This window comes from Marmota flaviventris, chromosome 3 (genome assembly GCF_047511675.1).
Source record: "Marmota flaviventris isolate mMarFla1 chromosome 3, mMarFla1.hap1, whole genome shotgun sequence".
Taxonomy (NCBI): domain Eukaryota; kingdom Metazoa; phylum Chordata; class Mammalia; order Rodentia; family Sciuridae; genus Marmota; species Marmota flaviventris.
In genome coordinates this window covers 68514838-68542599 of record NC_092500.1, presented here as the reverse complement: position 1 = coordinate 68542599, position 27762 = coordinate 68514838, and the positions used below count along the sequence as shown (strand labels likewise).

At 42.7% G+C, this 27762-nt stretch overlaps 1 protein-coding gene across 1 annotated transcript in view; it reads right to left on the bottom strand.

Moving 5' to 3' along the window:
* Window positions 1–24158, bottom strand: part of Vdr (vitamin D receptor) — a 95512-nt gene extending 71354 nt beyond the window's left edge. Inside the window, exons 1-2 of the mRNA XM_071609939.1 lie at window positions 24041–24158; window positions 19795–20010 (exon numbers count right to left, since the gene is read on the bottom strand). The gene's annotated coding sequence lies outside the window, so the exon portion shown is untranslated. The remainder of the gene's footprint in view (window positions 1–19794; window positions 20011–24040) is intronic.
* Between the last annotated feature and the right edge of the window lie 3604 nt (window positions 24159–27762).

The following is a 27762-nucleotide window of genomic DNA, read 5'->3' as shown; positions in this document are numbered from 1 at the left end:
TTAAAGTGATTCCAGGTTGGTACTACTCAGGTAACTGAGCAAAATCAAACATAACTCGTCTCCACAGGAACACCCAACCTCATCTTAGTACCCAAAGATATGTCAAAGATGAAATGCCAAGGAAAATTGTAGCTCAAAAAATACACCTGGAAATAAAACACATTGAGTGAGAATTAGCAGAAAGTTTCCCAAAGGCTTCAGATGTTAAAATTCTGAGACATAACACAGTTAAGTTTAATAGGCTTAAAGAAATTTTAAAAAGGGGGGGGAAGATGGGGTTGTGGCTCAGTGGCAGAGCGCTTGCCTAGGATGTGTGAGGCACTGGGTTCGATTCTCAGCACCACATATAAACAAAATAAAGGTCCATTTACAACTAAAAAAGAAAAAAGAAAAAGGAAGCTAAAAAATACACAGATAACAAGTGATTATGAATAATTAAGAAGACTTGGGAAAGAATTAAAAAATTTTCTGCTTTAAAAAATAATTACTTGAGGCTTAACGTTCAGTGGACAGATTAAGTAGTAGGTTAGACATAGCTGAGGAAAGCATTAATAAACTGGAAGTTAGAGCTGAAAAAATTACAAAGAATATAGATGAAAAAGATAAAGACATAAAAATATGAAAGGCTAGGGGATACAAAAAAGAGAGTACAAAAACTGAACTGTGTTTAATTAGGGCTCTAGAAGGAAATAGAAGAATAAGAAAGAGAAAATGTCTTCAAAAAGACAATGACTGAGATGTTTCCAGAACTGTGGAAAATATGAATCTTTAACTAGTGAATGTCGAAAAGATAATATTTTTTAAAAATCACATCTAGGAATATCATGGGAAACTTGCCATCAAAGGAAAAAGAAGAGATTATGTCAAGCTTCCAAGGAGAAAATTCCCCTACCATGGAACTGTGGCTAGATGTATAACTGGATTCTCAAGAGCAATAAGAAACAGATACAAAATCAGGACAAAGTGCTTAATAAAGTGGTAGCAGTAAACCAAAGTATGTCAACAACCACAATAAGTTGTAATTAAATAGATAAGTGATGAAAACAGTCAGATTGGATTTTTAAAATTCCAGATATATGCTAATAGTCTTTAAGGCAGCTGAAATAATTCTAAACTTGTATGCATCCAACCACATAGCCTCAAAAAAAAAAAATGTAGTAAAATGGTAGGATGATAAGTTTCTCACTATCACAGTGAGAAATTTCAACATGACTCTAGAGAAGTGACAGATTAAGTGAACAAAAAAACTAAGTGATAAAAAAGACAATTAATGAGTTTAATATTCATATGCAGAACATTCCACTTAGTAGAGAATAAGTACTTTTTAAAATGTTTTATTTGTTCTTTTTAGACATACATTGACAGTATTTTGACATATCATACATACACAGAGTATGACTTATTCTAATTAGGATCCCATTCTTGGGGTTGTACATGATGTGAAGTATCACTGGTGGTGTATTCACATATGAACATAGAAAAGTTATGTCACACTCATTCTACTGCCTTTCCTATTCCCATCCTCTCTTCCTTCCCTTCATTCCCCTTTGTCTAATTCACTGAACCCCAGAATAAGTATTATTGAGCACTACATGGGATGTTTATGAAAATTGGCCACACGTTATCCCTTAAGCTAGCCTCAACAGGTTTAAAGGACTGCTTTTATACCAATAGGAATATTTGACCACAATTCAACTAAAAAGAAGTAATATCAATCAGGAAAGGGTAAGTTATGCTGTGGTAACAACATCAAAACTCGAATAGCAGGTCTAGCATAGTGGCATAGACCTGTGATCCCAGCGACTAGGGAAGCTAGAGAGGAGGATTAAAAGCTGGAGGCCAACCTAGGCAACTTAACAAGACACTGTCTCAAAATAAAAGATAAAAGGGCTCAGTGGTAGAGTGCCCTGGTTCAATCCCTAGTGTGAGAAACAAGCAAACAACAACAACAAAAGCCTTGAGTAACCTGATAGGACAAAAATTTATTATTACTTTTATTATTATTATTTGCTCAAGGTGTAGACAACCCTCCAGAGTAGCTGCTCTCTGTGTGGTTCTGTGTTCTAGACTACTCTGATCTAGTGCATCTTCACCCGTGTTTTCCCAGTCCTTGTGGAAAGAGAAAGAGTGTGTAGAATGCTGCTTTCATAAATACCTTCATTGCATTTCACTGGCCAGAGAAAAATCACGTGACCACAACTTCAGGAGTCAGTGAAGGACAACCTTCCCCCAGGTCCAGGAAAGGAGGGTAACTGGAAATACTAAAGAATACCCCAGTGTCAATAACAAAGAGTCCAAGAAAAGCCCGTAACAATGGGGAATTCTAAAACATGTGTCTGAAAATAAACTATTATGTAAAAGAGAAAATACCTAGAACTTAATAGCAATACTATATTGAAATTTATGGATGAAGCTAAAATAATACTTACACAGAGAAGTATAATACTAATATTTACCTAGACTGTACCTTGTGGCAGGTGTTGTTTTATGCACAAGGAACAGAATCAAAATCAGGACAAAGTGCTTAATAAAATGGTAGCAGTAAACCAAAGTATGTCAACAATATGTATATCTTACTCATTTAATTTTCATAACAACTTTCAGACAGGTATAAATGAACAAGTTGAAGCTCAAAGAGGCTAATGACATGGCACAACCAGTAATAGCAAAGGCAGGAAGTGGGCCCAGGCATCTGATGGTGGAGCCCATGTGTTATAGCTGCAAATGGTTGCACTTTTTTTTCTATTTTTTCAGTACTGGAGATTGAACCCAGGGGTGCTCTACCACTGGGCTAGATCCCCAGCCATTTTCATTTTTAAAAATTTTCAGAGAGGGTCTACTAACATTGCCCAGAAAGGCCTTGAATTTGCGATCCTCCTGCCTCAGCCTCCTGAGTAGCTGGGGTTACAGGTGTGTGTCACCACACCCGGTGCAGTAAAATACTTCTAATGTTCAAAATTAATGTGCTAAGTATTCTATTTAAGAAGTCAGGGGAGGGCTGGGGTTGTGGCTCAGCAGTAGAGCACTCACCTGGCACATGTGAGGCACTGGGTTTGACGCTCAGCACCACAGAAAAATAAATAAATGAAGTAAAGATATTTTTTAAAAAAAGAAGTTAGGGGATAGGGGAAAAGCATATGAGTTCAAAAAACAGTAAGAAAAGGAAAAATAAAGAGAATGAAAATTAAATTACTGGAAATAAAGTATAAGAAAAGGTGTTCAAGTTCTTCACGGAGAAAATTACACAACTCTATTACAGTTGTGTAACATATTAGAGAAGATCAAATAAATGAAGAGATACATTGTGTTCTTGGCTAAGGAGACACATGTAATAAAAATGCCGTTTATTTACAAAATTGAATTATGTGCCATGCTCATACCTATAGGTACATACCTATAATTTCTGAGACTTAGGAGGCTAAGGCAGAAGGATCACAAATTCAAGTCCAGCCTTGTCTATTAGTGAGATCATGTCTCAAAATAGAAAATAAAAAGGGTTGGGGATTTAGCTCAGTGGTAAAGGGCCCCTGTGTTCAATCTCTAGTACCACAAAATTGAATTGTGAATTCAATGCAATTACAATAAAAATTCTAACAATTTTTCTTGGAAGTGCTATTTCTAAGATTGTTTGGGAAAATTAAGGGTCAAATACAGACAAAATACTCCTGATTTGAAAAGAGAAGAAGTACAAGATGGGTAATTCCTCTGCCCAGTACCAAGTCATAGTATAAAATTATAATAATTTATGAAATAACAAAACACAGAAAGGCAATAGACCAATAAATCAGAATTGAAACACAGACCCACGTGCATGTGGATATTTATTTGTAACAGAATAGGTATCGCATATTAGTGGGGGGAGAGGGGCTGTCAAATACATAAGGCTAGTTATCATATGGAAGGAGATGAAACTGGATCTTACTCCAAACAGTACACACAAACTACCTATAGTTTGATAAGAGACTTAAAAGGGGAAATTCAAAATTAAGAAAAACTCTTAGAAGATAGCGTAGAATACTGATAGAACTCCATGAAGATTATTTTAGGTTATAATCCAATATTCCATCATTTATTGGGGGCTCAAATTATTCCAGCTTTGGCCATAAAGACCTCTTTTATTTGACTCCTGTATCCCTTTGATGCTATCACCACCCCCATAATTTTGTGTGTGTGTTTGTGTGTGTGTGTGTATTTCTGATTAACTTCTTAGTTGCTGGCATTACGAAATGCTCCATGTTTGTCCCTAGAATCAGCCACTTCTCCAAAGAGCTCTGGTTCCTTTTACTGAAGAATGGTATTAGAAATTGAGATCTGTGCACCAGGCATGCTATTGGGGTATCTTGCTTCTAGACCCTCTCAGCAAACCAAGCTAGGAAATATGTGTGTATGTGTACTATATATGTGTGTATATACATATCTATAATTATTTCTGTACCTATTCATTGGGATCTTTATTAAGCTAAACATGAGTTCGTATTAAAGTCATCAATTCTCTTTTAAAGCCACAAAGTTCATTCCAGCCTCCTCCCTTGCTCATCTGTAACATACCCCTCTAACAGGGAGAAACTTGACTTACACCCTTTGTTATGGTTTGGATCTGGAATGTAGCCCCAAAGAACATCAGGGACAGCATGGTCCCCAATGCAGCAAGATTCCCAGATGGGATTTTTAGGTAATGATTTGATCATGAAAATTCTGACCTTATCAGTGGATTAATCCATTGCTAGCTAAATATACTAGCAGGAAGTGGGACCTAGTTGGAAGAAGTAGGTCATTGGAGGTGTATTCACATATGAACATAGAAAAGTTATGTCAGTTGTGTAACATATTACAGTTGTGTAACATATTAGGGTGGGTTTATCTCTCCCTAGACTATTCTCTGCTTCTTGGCTACCATGAGATGAGCATCTTTACTCTACCACATCCGTCCACCATGATGTTTCTGTCTTGGAGTCAACCAGTCATGGACTGAATCCTCTGAAACCATGAGCCAAAATAAATCTTTCTTCCTCTGAGTTGTTCTTGTTGGATATTTTGGTCACAGCAATAAAAAGCTAATAACACAATTTCCACATATGATAAATAAAAACTCATGATAAACCGAATAGAATAAGTAGAATAAGTAAATAAGCAGAGAAGAGTAGACAAATTTCCTATAAGAAGAATTCTAAATAATTTGCACAGATACCATCCACTCAAGGAGGTGATGCATGACTCCTTACTCATCAGTGCAGCATGTACCTTGAGATTTTCTTCTAACATGCACAGTTTGGAAAGGGATGGGAAACTTAACTCCACAGTGGAGACACCTGACAGTCTTACTTAGCCAGGTGAGCAAACTTAACAATATCAGTGGTAAATAATTATTAATGGTATATACGTTTGATATGATTGGATGAAAATGGAATTTACCTTTGTAGTGTTCTTCCCTAAAACCCATAATTTCTGAAAAGAAGAAGAGAGAAACTTAAATTGAAGGACATTGCCAGGTGGGGTGGCACATGCCTGTAATCCCAGCAGCTCAGGAGGCTGAGGCAGGATGGTTGCAAGTTCAAAGCCAGCCTCAGCAACTTAGTGAGGCCCCAAGCAGCTTAGCAAGACCCTGTCTCAAAATAAAACATAAAAAGGGTTGTGGATGTGGCTCAATGGTTAAGCACCCCTGGGTTCAATCCCAGTACCAAAAACAAAACAACTACAATAACAACAAAAACAAATTAAAGAACATTCTACAAAATATCTGACCAGTTCTCCTCAAAAACTGTAAGAGCACCCAAAATAAGGAAGTTTAAAGAGACAGTGTGACATCCTAGATGGAATCCAGGAGCAGGCAAACTAAACAAATCTGAATGATTTTTTATACTTTATATTTAGATAATAGTATTTAGCAATATTTTTATTCATTAGTGTGGTGAGTGTAGGGAAACTGGGTGTGGAGTAAAAACCCTGTAATGCTCTTACAACTTTTCTATATACCTAAAACTATCCTAAAATAAAAGATTTATTGAATGTTCAAAAAGGAAGATTTTCTTAAGAAAGATAAGGGGGTAAACTCAAAGGAAGTGATGAACACATTTGACTGTAGTGCAATGAAGAATTTCTGTTATAAAAAGACCACAACCAAATACTAGAACAAGACCAGGAGAAGAGCAAGATGTTTGCCACACAGGTAACCAGCAAAAACTAGCATCAGAGGTCAAGAACAGCTCTGAGTCAATGAGAGAAATAGAAGCTATCACATAAAAGATGAGCAGAAGATCTGAACAGGCGTTTCACAGAAGATACAGAAATGGTCCATAAACATATAGGGGAAAATGTCCAACCTGATTAGTCGTTAGACAAATACAAATTGAAACCACTATTTCACACCTCCAACATTCAAAAGTCACTGTGAGTTTTAGCAAAGATGTGGAGCATTTGGAAGTACTACCCACATTGCTGAAGGTAGGGCAAATTGGAGCCACCATAAAGAATGGCTTATCACTTCCTAGTTAAGTTTAACATGCTCCGACCTCATCACCCAGCAATTCCGCTCCTAGATATGCACTCCAGAGAAGCTTGTTCGTGGGCACCAAGAGATGAGTACCAAATATTCCCTTAAAATTATTTAAAATAACAAAAAGAACCTCTGGGAAAAAATGACTATCCTTCAATGGAATCACGAATAGGTAAACTGTGGCATGTTCCAAAACATGGGATGCTACATGGTAGTGAAAAATGAAGGAATTACGACAATGTTCATTCACACGGTACATTTCAAAAACAGGAAATTAAGGTAAGGAGGCAAGTGACCGAATGTATACAGGATAGTTTCATTTATTTAATGTTCAAAACCTGTAAAATTAAGTAATCTAATGTTTAGATATAAACACACAGATGATAAAAGGGAATGATCTAACATGAAATCTGGGAGAATGGTGAACTGGGAAGGGATAACATTGCCTTTCTTAATCTAGGTTATTGGGTATTTTTTGCAGTGTAATATTTATGTGTGGGTAACCACAGTAAAACCTTTGCATATCATATCTGTGCCTCAATAATCAATAAAAACTAACATGGTAAATAAAGGAGGTATTGATAGGTGAGCTATACAGAGACAGATAGCTGATGGTGGATGTGAGCTGGGAACTCAGTAGGTAAAAACCTCTTCCCACTTCTCCTTGCTAAGGTGGATTCCAGTGACCAGTTCACCCAATCTCTCAATGGGGTGGGGGCAGGTACTGGGGTTTGAACCTGGGGCACTTAACCACTGAGCCACATCCCCAGCCCTTTGTTTGCTTTTTTTTTTTTTTTAATATTTTATTCAGAGATAGGGTCTCGCTGAGTTGCTTAGGGCCTCATTAAATTGCTGAGGCTGTTTTGAACTCAAGATCCTCCTGCCTCAGCCTCCTGAGCTGCCACCATACCACACCCAATTTGTCGTTTTAATTTTTCATTTAGTCATTTCAGGTAGTTGTGTGGGCCTCTCGTCTGTCATCCTCTGGCCTTCCCTGCCATGCATATGCTTCCTCCAGAGCCTGCATGATCATATCTGCTCTTCTCTGTCTCTATAGGGAGTACCTTTGCCAATACCTGTACCTTTCTCCAAGTTCCCAGGCCCTGGGCTCTGCTTTACAAATCTGTCCTGTTATCCAGGACTGAAAGAGCATTGTGAAATCTTGCCCATTCACAGGCATTCCAATCTTCTTGTTGTGCTATCTCTGTTCTGTTTTGGTTTTTTTTGTTTTTGGTATTGGGAATCAAATCCAGGCATGCTTACCCACTGAGCTACACCCAGCCCTTTTCTGTACTTTATTTAGAGACAGGGTCTCATTGAGTTACTTATAAGGGCCTCACTAAATTGCTGAGGCTGGCTTTGAACTTGTGATCTTCCTGCCTCTGCCTCCTGAGCTGCTGGGATTACAGATGTGTGCTACTGCGCCCGGCTTCTGTTCTTTTTAGCTCAAAAAAAAAAAGAAAAAGAAAAATCCGGTTAACAACTTTGTATCCAGACTTAGGATAAAAAAGAGTCCATTCCCCCCTCAATATCTTCAAACTCAACAAGTTAGTGATCAATGTTTTGCCTCCATATTTTGGCAATATAGAGTAAGGTCTAAGTGCTATGCCTCCAGATTAAAACTGACCTGAGTTTGAATCTCAGGCCTGTCCTTTAATCACTGCGTGACTTTGAGTTAGTTATTTAACCACTAAAGTCCCCAGCTTCTTCATCTTACATAATAGAGATCATTTGTTTTTTACCTCACAGAGGTGTTGTGAAGATTAAATAATGCACAAAAAGCAACTAGTAGGTCGTCTGAAATGTAGGAAGCATTCAATAAATGTCAATTTTTATCCCTTTTTAAAAAATCTTAGCTATTATTAATTTGTTTGGAAGCTGACTTCACATGACAAAACCATTTCTTGTTAACTTTCCTAGACTCTGTGACTAATTTCCTAACCCTCCTATTTTCACTTCCACTGCCTTGAATCAAAATGAGATTCCAGGAAGTTAACCTAAAATCTCTCCAGGCAGATGAGTTTGTCCATGTTCTAAAAGGTTCCTGAAGATTTCATACCACTTCTCAGTAACTCCTTGCAGTCTTACATTTTTCTCCAGTCTTGAGGTTCTTCCTGATTTCTGATTTCAATTCCTCTTACCAGGCTCATGCCCATTTGCTTACACTCTCCAGAGAGGATAAGAAATAACTAAGTGGCCTGTATCTTTAACTCCATCATAGTGGCCCAAAGATACTCATACCCCTTGCTCTTCTCTTTTCCCCACAGAAGTATCTTAAACTTGTTTGCCCTTCCCTTCTTTCTGTCATTCAATCCTGCTGATTTCGAAACTTTTTTAGGATGTAATAAAAAAGCCAACAGTCGAGAAACATATTGGCAATAAAATATTTAAAACTTACAAAAACAATAGTCTATACAAATAAACTTTTAAAGTTTTTAAAATAGCTTATGACCACGAGGGCACATTTTATGATTCAAAATAAAAATCAAAAGAGGAAAGGAAGGATGATCATCCTCTCCCATCTGCTAGCTGAAGCCTTCAAATATACATTGGTGTTCTATTCTGTTTAACCCCTGTCAGAATGCAAATTCCTCCAAGAGGATGTCAACACTTTGAGGGGGTAACACTTCAGATCTGGGTGTTGCAAACTGTGTTCCACAGCATACTAATTCTATGGGATGTTAATAGATACTTTCACACTGGAAAAAAAAGTTCTATGACCAACTACGTTTGGCAAATGCTGCGTAAAGTAAATACCTTGCTATAACCAACAGGGTCCTGAATGACATGGCTCCTTCCTACCTATCAGACCTCACCAAACATGAGAGGTTCACTCCAACCTCAGGATCAGCATCTGCTAGTCCCTCTGCCTGCAGTACCCTTCCCCATACCTTCACATGGCTGGCTTCTTTTTGTCATTTAAGTCTCAGATCAAATGTCTTGTCCTAGAGAGGGACTTCCCTGTCTACCTCATCTAAAGTACATACCCTCACCACATCACTCTTTATGACCATCTTTAGAACTGTTTGAAATTTTAAGTTTCATTTGTATATTATCTGCTCTTCAGATTAAAATTAAAAGCCATATTTATCCTACTCATTGCTAAAGCTCCAGTAAAGCCAATAGTCGAGAAACAATTGGCAATAAAATATTTAAAAATTACAAAACAATAATCTACATGAATAAAATTTTAAAGTTTTAAAATAACTTATGACCACAAGGGCATGCTTTATGATTCAAAAACATGAATAACATATCATATGGTAGGAACTTGAATATTTGAATGAATGAAAGAATCAACATCAAATAGATTTCTTCAATATAGGACTTCTCAGGGCCTTTCATGTGTGAATCTGTATTGGAATTCTTTTAACCAAAGAACAGCATGCAGGGTTTTTAAAAATCTATTAAAAGTATTCCTTCAAGCATACAGTGGACATTTCTTACATTGTTCATACTTTTGGAGACATTGCTCTAGGTTTTATAAACGGCTTCACACTCAGTGAGTTTTAGATTGTTTGAAAGTCCTGTAGCAAATTGGAGAGTCAGGAGGATCTCCCAGGCTTTAAGTAGAAGGTGTATAAATAATAGAAGTGGGGATGGAAATGATCCTGGAAGTAAGTGGTAGTAAGAAGATGGAGACCTTTGCCCAAGGTTGTCCCAAAATCTAGGTGACAGATCTCTTAAGGTGTTTTTAAATTAAGGTCTTAGTCCAGTTGTTCCTAGCATTGGACTCTTTTGGCTCTCTTTATAAACAGAAAAATTAGCACCCTCAATAAACACACAGGCACACAAAACATACACAACGTCAATAAGTGCTCAAAATTACATCCTAACAGGTTAATTAGAACATAACTAACAAGGATGTTATTTTGTAGCTAGCAAGGATTCCTGTGCCAGGACCTTCTGGCCGTTCCCTGTTTGCATTGCCTTGTGCTGCATCCATGAAGGGCTGAAGCCAGGGTAGGCTGGTGGAGCAGGAAGGAGGTGGTTTTGTCCACTCACTTACTTCCTGGAGGAAATATTGCTAGGTCTTTGCAACTGTCTTCCTGAACTTTTTGACTGCTTTCATCTGGGCAAGAGAAGATGAGGTGGGAAGTGATTAGGGAACGGAGTCAGGGAGAAGAGGCGGCTGTTATGTGAGGGAATTAAAATAATATCTCATCTTCGTCTTGGATGAACTGCAAACAAGTTCAATACTTTAATTTGCTTGGCAAATAGTTTTGCTAAATGCTTCTAAATTGGCTTAATAGTTCAGAAGAAAGAAAAATTATCTTTACAGAAATAAGGTGTCACTTAAACTGTGTACTAGCTGCAGAAGTATGATTGAGATTAGAATGCAGGTTTCAGGAAACTTTTTTTCTGAAGGAGAGGTAAGAAACTGTTAAGAGTAAGTCTTTGGAGAAAGAGCTTGGGTTGGGTGAGGGATGTGTGGAAGGAGATTTTCACTTTTCTTCTTTCTTTTTTGCTTGGGGTTTTACCATATACACATCTTACTTTAAAAAATGTGCCCGGCATGGTGGTGCACGACTGTAATCCCAGTGGCGGGGGAGGCTGAGGCTGAGGATTGCAAGTTCAAAGCTCAGCCCCAGCAAAAGCAAGGTGCTAAGCAACTCAGTGAGACCCTATCTCTAAATAAAATACAAAATAGGGCTGGGGATGTGGCTCAGTGGTCGAGTGCTCCTCAGTTCAATCTCCAGTACAAAAAAAATGTTAATGTACCCCAAATCTGCATTTCCTTACTTGGGTCACCAGTCTCCATTTTAGTACCTGGCTCTGGATTAGGAAGAGAAGAAATGAAAAACATGGGAGATGACAGAGAGGGGGCCAACCCAGAACTCCTGCAAGAGAGGTTGTGGGGCCTGGGGGAGCCACTAGGCTGGGAGCACTTGCCTTACCTGAGGTGAATGGCTAACCACGCCTTATTCCTAAAGAAAGAGAAGGACTAGATGGGATCATCTAGTCATCATCAACTCCTCAGTTGCTTTAAACATTTAAACATTTAATAATGGTAGGCACCTACTTTGGTTCTTCAATGAATAGACCATGCTTTTTGCTAGGAAACAAAGGTATAAAATGTTACCTTTTGCCTCTGGGGTAATAAGCAAGTGCTGAACCTGAAAGTTTTCCAAATATAATTTGAAGAAGAAATAGAATAGAGGAGGAAGAGAAGGAAGAAGAGAAGGAGAAAGAAACTAAAAACATTTAGTGATCCTACACTCTCCATTTTTTATGGAAATGCGATCCTTCCAACCAGGTGACTTCAGGTGCTTGTCATTAAATCTTTATAACTTCTCCCTTCCACCCCTGCTTCCTCCCTTCTTTCTTTCTTTCCTTCTTGTCTTTTGACAAATGTTTATTGAGTACTTACTAAGTGAAAGGCATTGGTACAATAGAAGACACAAAGATGAGTTTTTGTTCTCAAGGAGCTCTTGAATACTGTAGCATAAGAAATCCAACCAAGGGTCAGAGAAGAGCTAACAACAGGGGAGTACTCAGCAGCCTTGGGAGGGAGCAAGTACCTCAGCAACTTGGAGGGAATGAGTGTGAAGGGATGCACAGAAAGTCTGCAAAATTGAGTTTCAGCCAGAGAAGAGTTAATTCTTTTTTTTTTTTAATGCCTCAGTGTAAGGTATTTTGCTATAGCAACCCAGATGGACTAAGAAAACATGATACAACTTCAGAGAAGAGTTAATTCTGAATGATGAGACTGAGAAGGTTTTACAGTGGTAGTGACGGTTGTAGCAGAGAAGGTATAGTGAGTAGCATGCCTCATGCATGCTAGGTGAGCGCTCTACTTCTGAGCCACAACCCCAGCCCAATACACAGATTATCTTGAGGACCTATGACAGACCCAGCTGACAGCCAGCAAGAAATATAGGGATTTCAGTCCCTGAATTCTGATGACCTAATGAGTTCAGAAGCAGATTCTGTCCCAGAGACTTCAGATAATAAACCACATGGCCAACACATTGACTTTGGCCTGTGAGATGCTAAGCAGAGAATCTTGTGGACCTGCCTGGACTTCTGACCTATAGAGCAGTGAGACAGCAGGTGGGTGTTGTTCAAAGCCATTCCATGTGTGGTACGTATTACACAGCACTGGAAAACCAGTGCAGAAGGGTTTTCTCTTCAGAGGGAGTGCGAGTGTGATGACAGGGAAGTACTCAGAAGCTTTGGGGGAGAGCAAGAAGCTCAGCAACTTGGAGGGCTCAAGTGAGAAGGGATGGCACAGAAAGTCTGCAAAATTGAGTTTCAGCCAGATTGGGAAAGTCATTGATTTTCATACTTGTCAAGGAATATAGCCTTTATCCTTGAGGACCATGTTCTACATCCTTTTCCCCACTAGTACCTCAGACATCTTCTGGCCAGCACGGGAATATTTCTCTTATTTGATTAATATCTGGAAGTAGTTTTTCTGAGGGGGGGGTGGTACTGGGGATTGAACTCAGGGGCACTAAACCTTTGATCCCCATCCCCAGCCCTATTTTGTATTTTATTTAGAGACAGGGTCTCACTGAGTTGCTTAGCACCTCGCCTTTACTGAGGCTGGCTTTGAACTTGTGATCCTCCCATCTCAACCTCCCAAGCCACTGGGATTACAGGCATGTGCCACTGTGCCCAGCTGGGAGTAGTTTTTAATGCACTTGCCTTTCTTTTCTCTTCTCTTCTTGGTGCTTAATATGATTCCTGCTCTTCTTTCTTAGAACTGTTCCCCTTAAGGTAGGAGGATGCCCAGGAGTCTTGATGTTGTGCCAGAACAAAGTTGTGGTGGAGACAATTCTGTGTCCATGGCCTCGATAATGTCCTCCTGCCCAAGTCTACCAACACCCACCACCAGGTCCTTAAGATGGACTGACCAAGGGTGAGAGAGAGTGGGATCAGCTTTTCTAAGTAGGAGAACACAGTGGGCCGGAGCTGCAGCCTCTTATTAGGCTTTGAATGAAGCTTCAAATGAAGTTTTGAGAACCTGCCCAAGGATCCCCTTGGTCACAGAAGCACTATCTGGGAAATGAAGGAGGTGATATGTATTAGTTGGGGCCCTAAAGAAAATATAATTCATCCCAGAGGATTCACATGAAGAGATTTTGAAGAAAGATCAGTTGACAGAAGTGTTGGCAAGGATAAGATCATAAAAAGGGAGTGTGGGAATGACAGTGAATCCCTACCACCTTGACCTGGGTGGCCTGAGGGATAAAGGAAGAAGTAGTAACCTAACCCAATGACAGCTGGAACCATGGAAAGCAGGGCACCTCCCAGGAACTGTAGTCACAGCAGCAGAGAAGGGCCCTGAAACAAGGAGCAGCCAGGAGGAATACTTGAAAACTCTCCCTCCCTTGGCCCTCAGATCCCGTGAACATGTCTCCTCTGCTGGACCCAATTAGAAGTCATTCAGCAAGGGAGCACAGGGAGATGAGTCCAGAAGCAAGAGGTTCCTGTGACATGGAAAAGGGCACTGAAAGGTAGAGAATGGGTCTGGAGGTGTGAAGGTAGGAGTAAGGTTCAGAGAATACTCCATTTATAAGGAAAACAGGAGACTCATTCACCTTGCCATGATGTTGACCTTGACATGACCTGGGTCATGTATGGACTCAACCAGGATGATGTTTAACCCTGAGACCTTTGCCATGACTATTCCCCTGCTGGTGGGGACTATAGAGGAAACAATTCCAAGAGGGAAATCTTTCCATGAAAGCAAAGCTCACCTCCTGGCTCCCCAGTTCAGAGACCCTCCATGAATACAGTCACTTCCCATGACTGCAGAGGGCTTGGAGGAATATCATATCATTAGGCATATCATATGTCTTTGTGGGAGCATCTAGCCCAGGGACATTAGGGGCTTCCCAGAGACTGGAGCCTGAACTATTTAGGGTCTATGTATCAGAGTGGTGGGAAACCATGCCTGGAATTGTGGCTGACTGACCACTTCTGCCAGGGCTGTGAGGCTGGGTTTGGAGGAAAAGGAGGAGCAAAGAGATCACACACAGGGGAAGGATGTGGTTGAGCCCTTATTTAAGAGCTCAGCTTATTATCTTTTGGGTCAAGAAAATTATAGGGGATTGATAAATTTACTAGAACAGCAAGAATCACGCTGGTTTTTTCAGCTTTAAATAAGGACATTCTTTTCCCAAAATATCCTCTTTAGTCTTAGAATGATCCTAGGAAAGCTTTAGAACAACCAAACACTTCGAAGTTAGTTTCTGGGGAAGAGCTGGAGTTAGTGCTATTAGGAATAATGAGGCCCCAGAGTGACCTAAATCCCACAACATGCCCCATGAGGCTTCTTTGTCCACTCTTTACTCCTTATCAACCTTTTCATTCAAGAAAGTTAAGTATTATTTCTCACCTCTGGCCCAACCCCACAGCTGGCCCAGCCCTGGGAATGCTAGAGTAAAGCTTCTCTATTTCTATGGAAATTTAAGGACCAGGTAACTGATTGTTAGTAAAAATAAGGTAGACTGAAGCCCCAGACAAAGTGTCCAGGGAAACATCCTTTTGCTAAGCTGCCTTCTTCTTCCAAATGATTCTGTGTGGCTTGGCCCTGGACACTGGGGCTTCTCCTTTAACCTCAAGCAGCTGGTCAGGGCAGTTCTTCCCAGAGACTCAGTTTGTTTAGCTCATGGCCCAAACTCCCTCTCAAGCCCAGAGCAAGCCCCCACAACAGAGGTCTGGCCCCAAATTGCACAATCAGGTCCTCTACCCTGATTGTCTGGTCCCCAGACAAAAGAGACCAGGCCAAGATTGGATAGGAGACCCAGGTCAACATGGTGAGTGCAGAGGGGGAAACTGAACCCAAAGTCCATGCTGCCCTGCAGCCCGCCTGAGCCCACAGGCGAGAAACACATAGGCGTCACAGCCCAGGCCATACAGTCCTCCATGGCTCCAGAAGCTCATAAGCCTGGCCTGAAGCCCTCAGCAAGACCTTTGAACCCATTCATGCACACTGGAGAGATAGCTGGAGGCATGGGCTCAAATGGGGATCTGTTGCCAACATCAGGCCCTCCCTGATTTGATGTCCAAAGACAAACTCAAGATCTGACTTAGAGATTATTAGTGTCGCTGTCAGCCAGAAAAACCCACTGTAAGCAAGTGACCCACAGTTGGGAATATCTGCCCAATGTCAGTACTCCATCCTTGCTCTAATGCCCAACCCCAGACCCCAAGGCGCCCCCGGAACAGATTCTTTCTCCCTGAGGCACCAGGTGCAGGAAGACTTCCTGTCAACAAGCCAGCTTTCAATTCCATAAACTTGCTTTGTTAGATTCAGGTCTCCCGCCTGTTCTCCCCACCAAGTGCAATTACACAGCTCACCTGCCATGGTGGTAATCAGAAATTGGAACAATTACTCTAACTGCCGGGTGCTGGGGAGGAAGGGACCCACCCACACAGTACTATTGGGAGACTTAATCCAGAGCTGTTTGCCTATCTTGAGTGCACTGCTTCCAGGGTGCCCTCAGGGACCTCAGTACACCCACTACTCCAACGACTCCCCACCTGAGGAGATAGAGCTGAGGCAAGTCAAGGGGGGCAGAGAGTACCTCCACATCTCCTGGTGCTACAGATGAGCCTCAAGTCTGTTCTCGCGTGTGACCTGGGTGATAGTGCAGAGTTTGTTTAAAGATTTGCTTTCTGTCCTAAACTAATGGAAGAAAACCTGAATCAGGGGAGGGGGATGTCAAAGGATCCTGGAATTCAGGCCCATGCCCCCCTATACTATGGACCGCCACCCCCAACTTTGTGTTCCTACTGCCCTGCTCCCAAGGCTGAGTGCTGTTCACACCCAGCTCTGTCCATCTGGGCCAGACTTGACCTGCTAATGCTACCTGGGTTGATTATATCTGGACATGCTTGGGGATGAACCAAAGTAAAGGAGAAAGTTTCCAAGAGAGAAGATCACCTGGTTGCTTTGTCAGATGCAGGGGCTAAAAAGCCCACACTTCAGGCATCAGCATATGTGGATTTCTTAGCTTTGACCTCTTAGCTTAAGCAGTAGAAGGTGTTGTACAGATGTGCCCCCCTTCTTGGCTACTGCCTTTCATCCTAATCATTTATATCGAAAGCTAATATGATTGGCCACAGGATACTGTAGAAATTGTTTCAATGCATCATTTTTGGTCAGTGATTTGCATGGAAATATATTTTTAATGGAGTTGTTTGAGCATAACTTATAGTTTCTGAGAACTCTCTTGTTACAGAGAAAATCTGGTCCCTCCTATCACTTCCCACCAGTAGGAAGGCTAATAAGCGATGAAGCCATCACTGCCCTTGAGGGGGGTCTCTGATGAGCTGGCCTTCAGAGACTGTCATTTAGCAAAGGCTGGAATGGTAGAGATTAACTTAACCACACTCACAATGTCACAGTGTCATCACACTCCTCAAATCATTCCCACCCTCAGGCTCTGTCACCCATGTCTCCCTGGGTCCCTGCACTCTACCTGGCACCTGATCAGGTCCTAAAAGAATTCCCTCTTGCTGGGCCAGAAGGTAGCATGGCATAGGGAACAGACTGTATGTCCTATTACTCGTAACCTCCCTTGATGACTCATGTTGCATTCCTCAGACTCATAGGTGCACAGGCACATTAGGACGCTTGCCTCCTACCTTCCAGGATGTTACCCCTCAGTTTCCAGAGCACATCCCCCACAGTTTCCAACCCCCAACCAACTAGGCTGGAAATTTCAGAAAGTATACAGCCTCCTCTGTTCAAGCCCAGTCTACCCTTGTGAAGTGTAACCTCAGGCTGGATGGGGAGAGAGAATGCAGTCTCCAAAATTAACCCTGTCATGTGCAGGAAACAGACTCACAACTGAGTGACTACAGATGCTTCTTAAATCTTCTCCAGTGACACCATTTGGCCACCTGATTGATGTAGCCACCTACCCCTCCAAAAACATCTACTTTGATGACTTCAAAGAAATGCAGAGACATTCCTGCCAATGTAACTCTTCAAGAGAAAATTCCTCCTTATCCAGTTTATCCTGGAACCAATATAGAAATCTGTCCGTGTGTGTGTGTGTGTGTGCGTGTGCGTGCACGCACATGTGTGAGGGGTAGTGGGTGTCTGCCTATGAGTACAAGGAAGGAGAGTGGGAGAGGGATCCATGGGACAGGAGAGACCACAGCAACATGGGGAGAAGAGGAGGGAGGAAAATGCAGATGAGAACAAAGGGTTTGGCTCAGACTCGTGGATGCCAGTGGGGCTCCGTGTGGCTGAACTTGTGTGCATCCATCCTATCTGCTGAAGGAAATGGATGCCAAGTTAAATACCCTCCTGTGGATTGGGCAATGGGGAACAGAGGTACATAGGACCCATCCAGGTCACATGCAGAGGGATGATTGCATGGTAAGTGTAGGATAAAACAAGTTCATGGCTAGAACTCCAGAGAATTGTAGGCGAATAATTCAAGTTCATTCTCCTGGGAATGACAATGGTGCCCTCAGTCTCTCTAATACCTCCTGCTCAAAACCCAGGGATACTAAAAAAGTAAATGTGTATGATGCTAATGGATTTAGTGTATCTACTAAAGGACTGAGATTTTCAGACTGGATTTTTTTTTAAAGTCCATCTATATCTTGTTAATAATTTGTAATAACACCAAAATGCTGAAAGTGAAGCATTATTTTACAAGTTAGGATAGCAACGTTCATATCAGATGAAATAGAGTTTAACACAAAAACAAAAATTGACAAAAATCCCACAAGCATTATAGAGATAAAAAGGATTAAAGATATACCATGAAGGGCTGGGGTTGGGGCTCAGTGGTAGAGCGCTCGTCTAGCACGTGTAAGGCCTTGGGTTCGATCCTCAGCACCACATAAAAAATAAATAAATAAATAAAGGTATTTTGTCCAACTACAACTAAAAAAATATTTTTAAAAAAAGATATACCATGAAGACATAATAATACTAAATATTCATGAATTTAGCAATATAGTTTTGAAATATAGAAAGCAAAAATTAACAAAATTACAAAAAGAAATCAATGAACATATAATCAGAGCGGAAGCTTTCCATTCATCTTTTTTAGAGACACAAATTTAAAAAGTCAAAAACTGAATAAGAATATAAATTTTCTTACAAAAATTTATAATTAAGTTCTATCTGATGGATGTATGAAAATTTTACCCCTAACTATAAAAGGCAAATATTTTTTTAAGAATAAATGACAAGGGGCTGGGGTTATGGCTCAGTGGTAATGTATTCATCTGGCATGTGTGAGGCACTGGGTTCAATCCTCTGGACCATACAAAAACAAACAAACAAATAAATAAATGTATCCATCTACAACTAAAAAAATATTTTTTCAAAAAAGAATAAATGACAAAATCTTCATAAAAGTAATCATATAGTAGATCACAAAATGATTTAAAAAATTATATACCCTGTGACCATAATGAAGTAGAATAAAAATATAATTTCAAGAAAATAAATGAAATATTTAATGGGAAAACTTCAATTGCTCTCGCTAAAGTATTTACAGGTCAAAGAAAAATAACTCTGCTTGAGAAATAGTTACAACCAAATAATAATAAAAACAATGTACCTCAAGAGTTGTGAATTCAGTGAACACAACTCTTATTGGAAAATGTGCAATTTTGAATATATTGGTTAGAAAATAAGAGTAAACATTAAAAAATAATAAGAGAATATTTAAAAAGTAGAAACAAAAAATGAAAGCAAAAATTAATCAATCAAGAAGCAAATAATAATCAATAAACCTAAAAGCCAGTTTTTGATAAGATTAGTAAGACTGATGAGGTTTTAAAAGAAAGAGCAACATTCATCTAGATAGAAAAAGGAAATAAAAGAGGAGACAGAAATCCTCAAAGGTGTTGATATGATAAAAGCCTGAGAAAATATACTGTTCTCAGGAAACCAGTCTCCCTCCTCTTTCCATTAGGAAACACAGGCTAATGTCTTATTTATCTTTGTATTTTCCAAGGCTGGCAGCCTGATACATAATAGATATTCAGTGGTTTGTTTATAAAACCAAATCCCCTAGTTGAGCATGCAGTCTGTGGCCCTTGCACTGGAGCAAACAGAGAATGTGTGGACAGAAATCTTCAACCAGCATTATATGTTGCTATTTATTACTGATTATAAGTAAAGAACCAAGTTTTGGAACCCTTAAAAAATAATAAAATCAAGAAAATCAAGGTCATCCTTATAACAGTAGTTTTCTCATTTAACTTGGATGAGATTTACTTGAATAAGAGAGAAAAGGTTAGTTACAGCTGAGACAGGAGTGTTCATTGCCCAGGGCACACCAAGGACACCGTGTCCCACACATGAGAATTACCTGTCATGGTCACTGCAGGCAGGAAGCAGGCTGAGATCCTTTGGATGATAATGATGGCTCTGCCCAAGCTTCTGTGTGGCCAATAGGCCAGACCTGCCTGATTTTCACATAGACTGATCAGCCTATGAAATCACAGGAGTTGGTCTCCGGTTTCACAAACATACCCAATTGGGTCAGAAGCAAATCAGGAACACGGCAAGGTTTGAAGGTTGCCTACTGAGAATGGAAAATGAGAAGGCATACAGAGCAGGACACTGAAGTCTAGGATTTCCAAAACACTGCCTTTCCAAGGCTCCAGGGCTTGAAATTGTGTGTTCTGACTCCCATCTTGACTGTGTTCATAAAGGAGATCACCGCTAAGTCTTACGAGTTATTGCTAACTTATTCTGATTTGTATATCAAATGCTTTTAAGAGGGGAGAGTTGAGCGGACTGAGGGCATGGGATTGAGGGGTGGTGAGCATGAGGGCATAAGGACACTGGCTGCTTGAGGGGGAAAATGAAGAAGGAAAAGTGCCCAGTGCAGGGTTGGGCCCAGGGCCAGAGTAGAATGTGTGGTTAGCTAATGGGAGAGCCCATAAGCTGGGAGAGCAAAGAAGGCATCCCGGATGCCCCAGCACAGCTGGGAGCCATGTGGCCTCTCTGGGTCAGGGTCAGGAGCACATGCAGACTAGTAATCTGAGGGTGGAGGGAGAGATACAGAGCATCTAGCTCTGCAAATAACAGCTTCCAGGGAAACTGCTTCATGTGAATGTTCCATTGAATGCAAGCTGCTATCATTCCATCAGTCCTGCCTGCTAGGTCAGCAGTGCCTGTCCCAGAGTCTTTGAAGGTAAAGCCAGGCAACCCCAAAACAGTACTAACAAACACGTGCAAGGCACTTCACAGTATAAAGAGGGTTTTCAGATATGTTATCTCCTAAAAGCCTCACAACACCCTCTAGGAAGTCTGTACTCAATATTATTTTTCTTTTGCAAAAGAAGAAACTGAGGGTCAGCAAAGATAAGAAACTATGAACAGACCTTGGACCTCTAACTCCAGGCCCAGTATGTTTTATACCTTTGCTTCTGAAAGTGTGGCCTATGGACCAGCAAGATGAGACTACCCTGGGAGCTGTTAGAAATATAGAATTTCAAACACAGACCTAGTGAACTAGTGTCTGCATTTTACCAAGATTCCTCGCAATTCACATTTTATATGCACATTAAAATTTAAAAAGCACTATTTCTACCACATCAGACCACCACTCATCAGCACCTAAAGAATTGCTTAAGTGATACACTCTTGGAGGGTCTAAGTATTATAGACTGGAAAGAACCTCTCAAGAGTACAGGTGTGCAGTGGTGCACACCTGTAGTCCTAGTGATTTGGGAGGCTGAGACAGGAGGAGTGCAAGTTTGAGGCCAGCCTCAGCAGCTTAGCAGGGCCCTAAGCAACTTAGCGAGACCCTGTCTCAAAAAGGGCTGGGGACATAGCTCAGTGGTTAAGCACCCCTGGGTTGAATCCCTAGTACCAAATACAGAAAAAGAGTACATAGGCCTACCCCATCACAGCACAATGGAGCAGGGACAAATGTTGAAAGCACATCCCTAAGGCAATTGAGGGAGGGGAAATACATATATATATATATATATATATATATATATATATATATATATCTCCTTTTGACTACCTTATACTTGCCCTCTTGCTTTTTGTTTTCATATTCATATTTGATGTTTTTACCTGGGATTCTGTTGAAAATCAGGCTTTCTCTGCCAATTATTACAATTTAGACTAATAGTAAATATCACTACATCTTCTGAACACATGTTAATAGAGAATGGAAACAAGAACAGATGTAATAATGGCCTTTCTAGTTTGCCTCCCTTCCCATCTTTTATCCCTGTGGTTCACTCACATGATAGGGAGCTGCAGAAAACCAGCCTGGTATGAAAGATTAATCTAGATAATCTGGGACAATCATTGAGTTGGTAATAAATATGTATTAGATGTAATAATATGTGGAGAGATATATTTAATAACAAGGTGTAGAGCACTATCTATGTATCTGCAAGGATGCAGGCCACCGGAAAAGTGTGCCTATCCAGCACAAGTTCAGGGCTTTGGCAATTTTCTGGTTAATTTGCTAGGTATAGATGGCCAAACCAGACAATTCAAGCCAGTGGGAGATTTTTGTATCTAAATATTCTGGTTTGGCTGTCTTCATTCATGAAGTTAACCTGATACTTGCCCAATGACTGCCTCATTCATGTTCTATGAAGGGGAAAGAAATGTAAGTGAACACGTTTTAATATGTGCATGTACATGTAACTCAGATTTGTTGAGATGAGATCATATGGATTTTCACATTCATCCCCAGAGTGATTCCTATAAATATTTCTAGGGATGTTTGGGATGAGAATGGCATTAGACTTTCTTCAAGTCACCTCTGGCTGTTAAGTTCCTGCTTTTGTGGACAGCACATCTTTGCATGTGTGTGAAAGTACAGCTATCATGGGTGATGTCTGGGAGACTTCAAGTAGAAAGTCCAGTAGGAACTTTTTCTGGAGGGATGGGCTGCAGTAAGAAACATGGGGCTTCTAGCTTATGGGTAGTGTCTAGAGCCAGGAAAACCCAGAACCAATTCCAAGGAGCACTAGTATTAGAGTCACTCTGAGGAGGAACCTGCCAAGAAGTCTGAGAAGGACCTGGTATTAAGGAGGAAAGAAGCCCGCAAGGAGAACACCATGGGGAACCAGGTCACAGAGGGCCTCAGATGGAAGGCAGCCAAGTTGGGCTGCTGAGAGGAGCAGACACAGCAAAGAAGTGTTCCTGAGATTTGACAGATTGAATATGAATAGTTGCAGTACAGTGTTGGTGTAGGTGGTGGGGGCAGAAGCCAGTCTGGAGGGTAAAGGAGAAAATGGCTGGGGGTTGGGAAGCAGAAACAGCCAGTGTCCCCTCTCTTGTGAGGAGGGCAGTTGTGAAAGGATCAGAGCAATGAGGCTGGCTGGCAGAGGGCATGGATCTTGGAGAGGGACACTTTGAAAGGTGAGAGGTAGAACATGCTGTGTGCTTCTGGGAATGGCCTGGGAGATCACTGAAAAGTGCAGATGGGAAGGAGAGCAGGGTTAGCCCTCTCCTCAGATGCCCCTGTCCTCTCTACCTTGGACCTGGCCCTGGGCCCCAGCCCCTCCCTAGGCTGGATGGAGGGGAAGTGCCAGGCCCTCAGGTGGAGGAAGCCCTGCAGGGAGGACCCGCCTTTGCTCTGGAAATAGAAAACCTACGCTGGTAACTGAGTAACTCCTGGAGAGGGGGGCAAAGGCACTGGCCGGGTCTGAAGAAACAAAAATAATCTGTTCCGCTTGGGCAGTGAATCGGATGTGGGGGGTGCAGTGTCCTGACCTACAGGGCCCAGAATGGCTCTCCTCAGTCTTACCCTTCCACTGGCTGGGAGCAATGGTTCCTAATAGAGCATCACCAAGAAGAAGTCATGGGTTCAGTGCTCAGGCTGGCAAGGTCCATTCCTCTGCCCCATAGCCACCTGCTCCAGTGGTCGAGTCCATTGCTCAGACAGACCAACAGGGCCCCTCTGAGCCCCTGACACACAGAGGAGGCCTATTCATGGGAATCCAGAGGCAGCTCCCCTACTCCTCAATCCTACTTCCTTCTTCCTCTCTGATGACCCCTGCAGGTCAGCCTCAGCTTTCTTCCCATCCCCAGGAAGTAGGCCTTGGTGGCAACCAGCCTCTCAGGTGTCCCTCTCCCGAGGTCCAAACATGAACCATATCTGCCCCGAAAACACACAACTCCACATACCAGATTACAAGTTTCTCACAGTGGTGCTGGTTTTTTTTCTTCTTCTTCTTTTTTTTTTTTAACCAGGGATTGAACCCAGGGACACTTTACCATTGAACCACATCCCCAGCCCTTTAAAAAATTTTTAAAATTTTTTTATTTTGAGACTGGGTCTCAGTAAGTTGCTTAGGGCCTCACTAAATTGCTGAGGCTGGCTTTGAATTTAGGATCCTGCTACCTCAGCCTCCAGAGTCTCTGGGATTACAGGTGTGCACCACCACACTCAGCGATACTAGTTTTCTAACAGCATCTTTGCATCCATTGAGTAAGTGGTTAGTTTTGAGTGTAAAAGCTGGTGGGCAAGGATTGGGGCCTTCTGGCTTTGGGCTTCAGCACCACCAACTTTCCTTACCTGGAGCTGGGGCTCCTGCTTCCCTTTCTGCTTCTCCTTCTGCCCCCAGATTTACCTGTCAAGTCACAGGGAACAGAGGAACACCTCCTTCAACAGCAGGTGATGACAGAAGTCAGTGAGGCCCTGCTTTGGGTTCATCCCTAGGCAGGCCCTCCTCCCCCACAGGGAGGACAGCTGGGCTGTGAGGGAAAGAAAGTGCCAGGCCAGTGGAGGGGGGTTGGGTCCTGCTCTCCTGAGCAGGAAAGGAAGGATAGTCATTGACCCAAGAAGTTTCCATGAACTCTGGCCATGAGGGAGAGAGGAGGGGAGGGGTCACTAGGAGGCTGGGCTTGTTCAGGAGGAGGGAGAAACCTCACAAAGTTCTAATTGTAAAACTTCTAATTGTATCCCACAGTAAACAGACATACTAGACCTGCCGTGAGGAAGGAGAAGGGCTGGGAACCGCATGCCACCTGGGCATAAGAGAAATTGGAGGTGTCTGGAGCAAAGGGAATTGGGGCAAGATGAGAAGGGATGGCATGCTCAGGAAGGCCCTGCTTTCAGGGCCTCCCAGTCGGAAGCTCAGACTGCTGATAGGTAAACCGTGAGTGGAGAGAGAGAAGGGGTCACCGCTAGTCTAAGGAAGTTCCAACTACTGCTGACTCAGCCACCTCCCCTCTCCCCACCCTCAACCCTCCCTCTCAAGCTGATGGGAACAAAGACTCCGAGAGTTTCCAGTTATAAAAATCCAGAAGGAACAATCAAGAACAAAGATCAAGGTCTCAGATTTTCCATGACATTGGTACGGGGCGGGGGCACCATGCCTATCTGGCACAGTCCCCATCCCCAATGCCCTCTGGGAAGCAGGAAACTGCCATCTGGGCATGGGCAGTGCCAGTTAGCATGACACCTCCCTTGGGTCAGCCTGGGTAGGAGGCGTGCTCACTGCCAGGCCAGAGCCTCCTATGCTCAGGGTCCCTTAAGGCCTAATTCCTCCCAACTCTGAGATCAGACAGCCTCAGAGGCCAAGTGCTGGGAGGCAAGGAGCTCACCCCGAAGACCCCAGACCCTCAGCACTCTGAAGAAGTCACGGTGAGGAGGAGAAGGGCAGGGGGACTGAAGACATAGGACAGGTAGAGGAAATGTGGACTTTGGGTGGGTGGAGCTGTAGGGATGGTGAGAGGGGCAGAGACCTGAAATCTATTTGTAGGAGGTCAAAAGGCAGCTGGCTCAAGGGTGGGGCTGACAGTCTGGAACCAGTCTTCTGGTCCTCCCCCATTCCCTTGGCACTCCTACTGTCTCAGCTTCTGGAAGACTAGGGGAGCTCGGACACAGGGAGGTGAACCCACCCAGTTAAGCATACATACACTCATTGAATGGAATGCTCTTTAGCTGTTAAAAGTGAAAGAAATCCACTCATACTGATGGTGAAGAAGAAGAAAGTATATTAAATGGGGGGGGGGGATGGTGAAAAAGGCTGTAGATCCTGAAATCGTTGTTAAAAATAGACTCAATTCCACTACATTTGGATATGTATGTCTAAATAATGTAACTATATATTTCAATGTGCTTAGAAAGAAGAATAGAAGGATAAGTGCTAAATTAGAAAAAGAAATTATAGCTGAGATTTGGGTTTGAATCAGGAGAGACTTTGATATTTGAACTTTTTATAATAAGCTCGTACAGTTTTATAATTAAAAAGATAAAGAGGTGAGGGTGGGTGAGATGGTTCAGAACAATGCGAGTCTGTAGCCTAAGCCAGGCATCTGCACACACACACCAAGCACACCTGCCCGACAAGGAGAGCACACCTGGTAAATCTGGCAAAGCATGGGAAACACCTGGCTCAGGCACATACCCATAGTCCTGGGTTCCCTTGGCTTATGCCAGCCCAGGCCCAAGGTTCTCTCTAGGCATAGATCCCATCCCAGATCAGCCCCAGCCCCTGTGCTTCCCAACCTCCCATTTATTGCCCTGTGCCTCCTCTATTCCTAACCAGGTACTCACAAAGCAATACCCTTGGGAGCCTAGAAAATCTACAATGCTGAAGGGAGGCACCAGCCTGGCCATGAAGATGGTCTCCTCCTTTCTAGGGCACTGGGATTCCTGTCTCCACTGCTATGGATGGCCCAGGGTTTCCTGTGGATTCTTATTTGAGCAAGGGACCACTCCAGGACATCAGCCAATCCAAACTATGACCCTGCTTCCACCATTTACTTGGAGGCTGGCATTGGACTAGTTATTTTAACCTTTCTAAGCCTCAGTTCCCTCATCTGTAAGATGGGAATAATAAGGCCATTATAAAACTCAAAAGCTGATAATATCTAAGGAACTCTAAATGCTTCGGAAGATAAACAAGGAAATTACGATTATGGGAGTCAGGATACCAGTTCTTTCTGGGGTAAGGGATGGGGCTGGAACCAGAGGTGACAGGAACTTCTGGGGTGCTGGAAATACTCTACTTTGACCTCACTGTAGAAACACAGGTGTTTGATTTGTACTTGTTTATTAAACTGTCCATATGTATTTAATACACATATGATCTGTTTCACAGTAAGAGGAGAAAAGGTACGTACTTTGGAAATTTTCATGCTTAGTACAAAGTAAAATGGTATCGGGCAGTGCAGAATCCATTTTTGCACCCTCTGAGGCTCTCCAATTTGCCTGGTTTCCCTGGGGAATGGAAGAGGGTGGAGAGCAGCAGGGCTGTAGTGTGAATTAGCAAGGCGGCAAGGATCTGCTAAGTACAGATTTCAGTCAAAAATTCAGACCAATGTCGTTTTCCTTGCTGGGGGATGCCTAGCAGGGCAGAGGTGCCTAAGGGGTGCAGATCACTTGGGGAATTTTTTTTTTTTTTTTTTTTTTTTTGTGGTGCCAGGGTTGGAACCCTGGGCCTTGAGCATGCTAGGCAAGCACTCTAACACGGAGCTATACCCCCGGGCCCACTTAGGGAAATTCTTGAAGAAGGCTGTCAATACACTCAGAAGAGCTTTGCCTTCCCCAGGTCTCCCAACCCCCACCCCTGCCCATAGACTTCTGAGAGCAGCAGGCCCATCTTCCCACCCTGACTTCCTGACTGGTATCATCCTCAGCCCTGCCAAGCTGCCTGGACCCCGGAAGGCCTCGTTGCCACACCTGCCCACCACTCTGTAGGCTCCAACAGCGTGACCCCTTCCTGGTCCTCAGTCCAGCACCTTTCTGTCCCACTGACATCCCTCCTTGCTCTGGCTCCACAGTCTCCCCACAGTGCAGAGGAGGGAACCCCCAGGAGAAGCCAGGACGTGGAGGTCAGGCCCTCCCTGCCGCCCAGGCCCAAGACCCCATGCTGGGCCCCCCCAACGCTGGCACCAGGGATCCCTCAGGGCTGAGCCCACCCTGCCATCAGAAGCCACAGGAATGTCCATGTGGGCCTGGCCAGGGCACTGCTGGTGACCGTCTGCTCCCTCCCTCCAAGTCTGACTTTCTCCCTGTCTCTCTCTGACTTGGCTTTTGTTGGACTCTGTGATTTAGCTTCTCTCCTGTCCTGAGTTTTCTGTGACTCTCTATCTCTACAATCTGCCTCAGCCACACAGGACAGCATGAATCTTCCTTCTGCGTGTGGGGTGTCTGGGGGGCCTCCCGTCCTGGCTGTCGCCTGTCCTGCTGCCAGCCCTGGAGCTCTCTGCCCAGGCTGAGGGGACGATTCCTCAGAAAGCTCCAAAGCCTGAGGGCTGCAGTGGTAGAGCAGGGCTGAGGGAAGAAAAAGAGGAAACCGTGCAGGAGGATGGCGGAATGGAAGAGGATAGTGGGAAGTGAGAT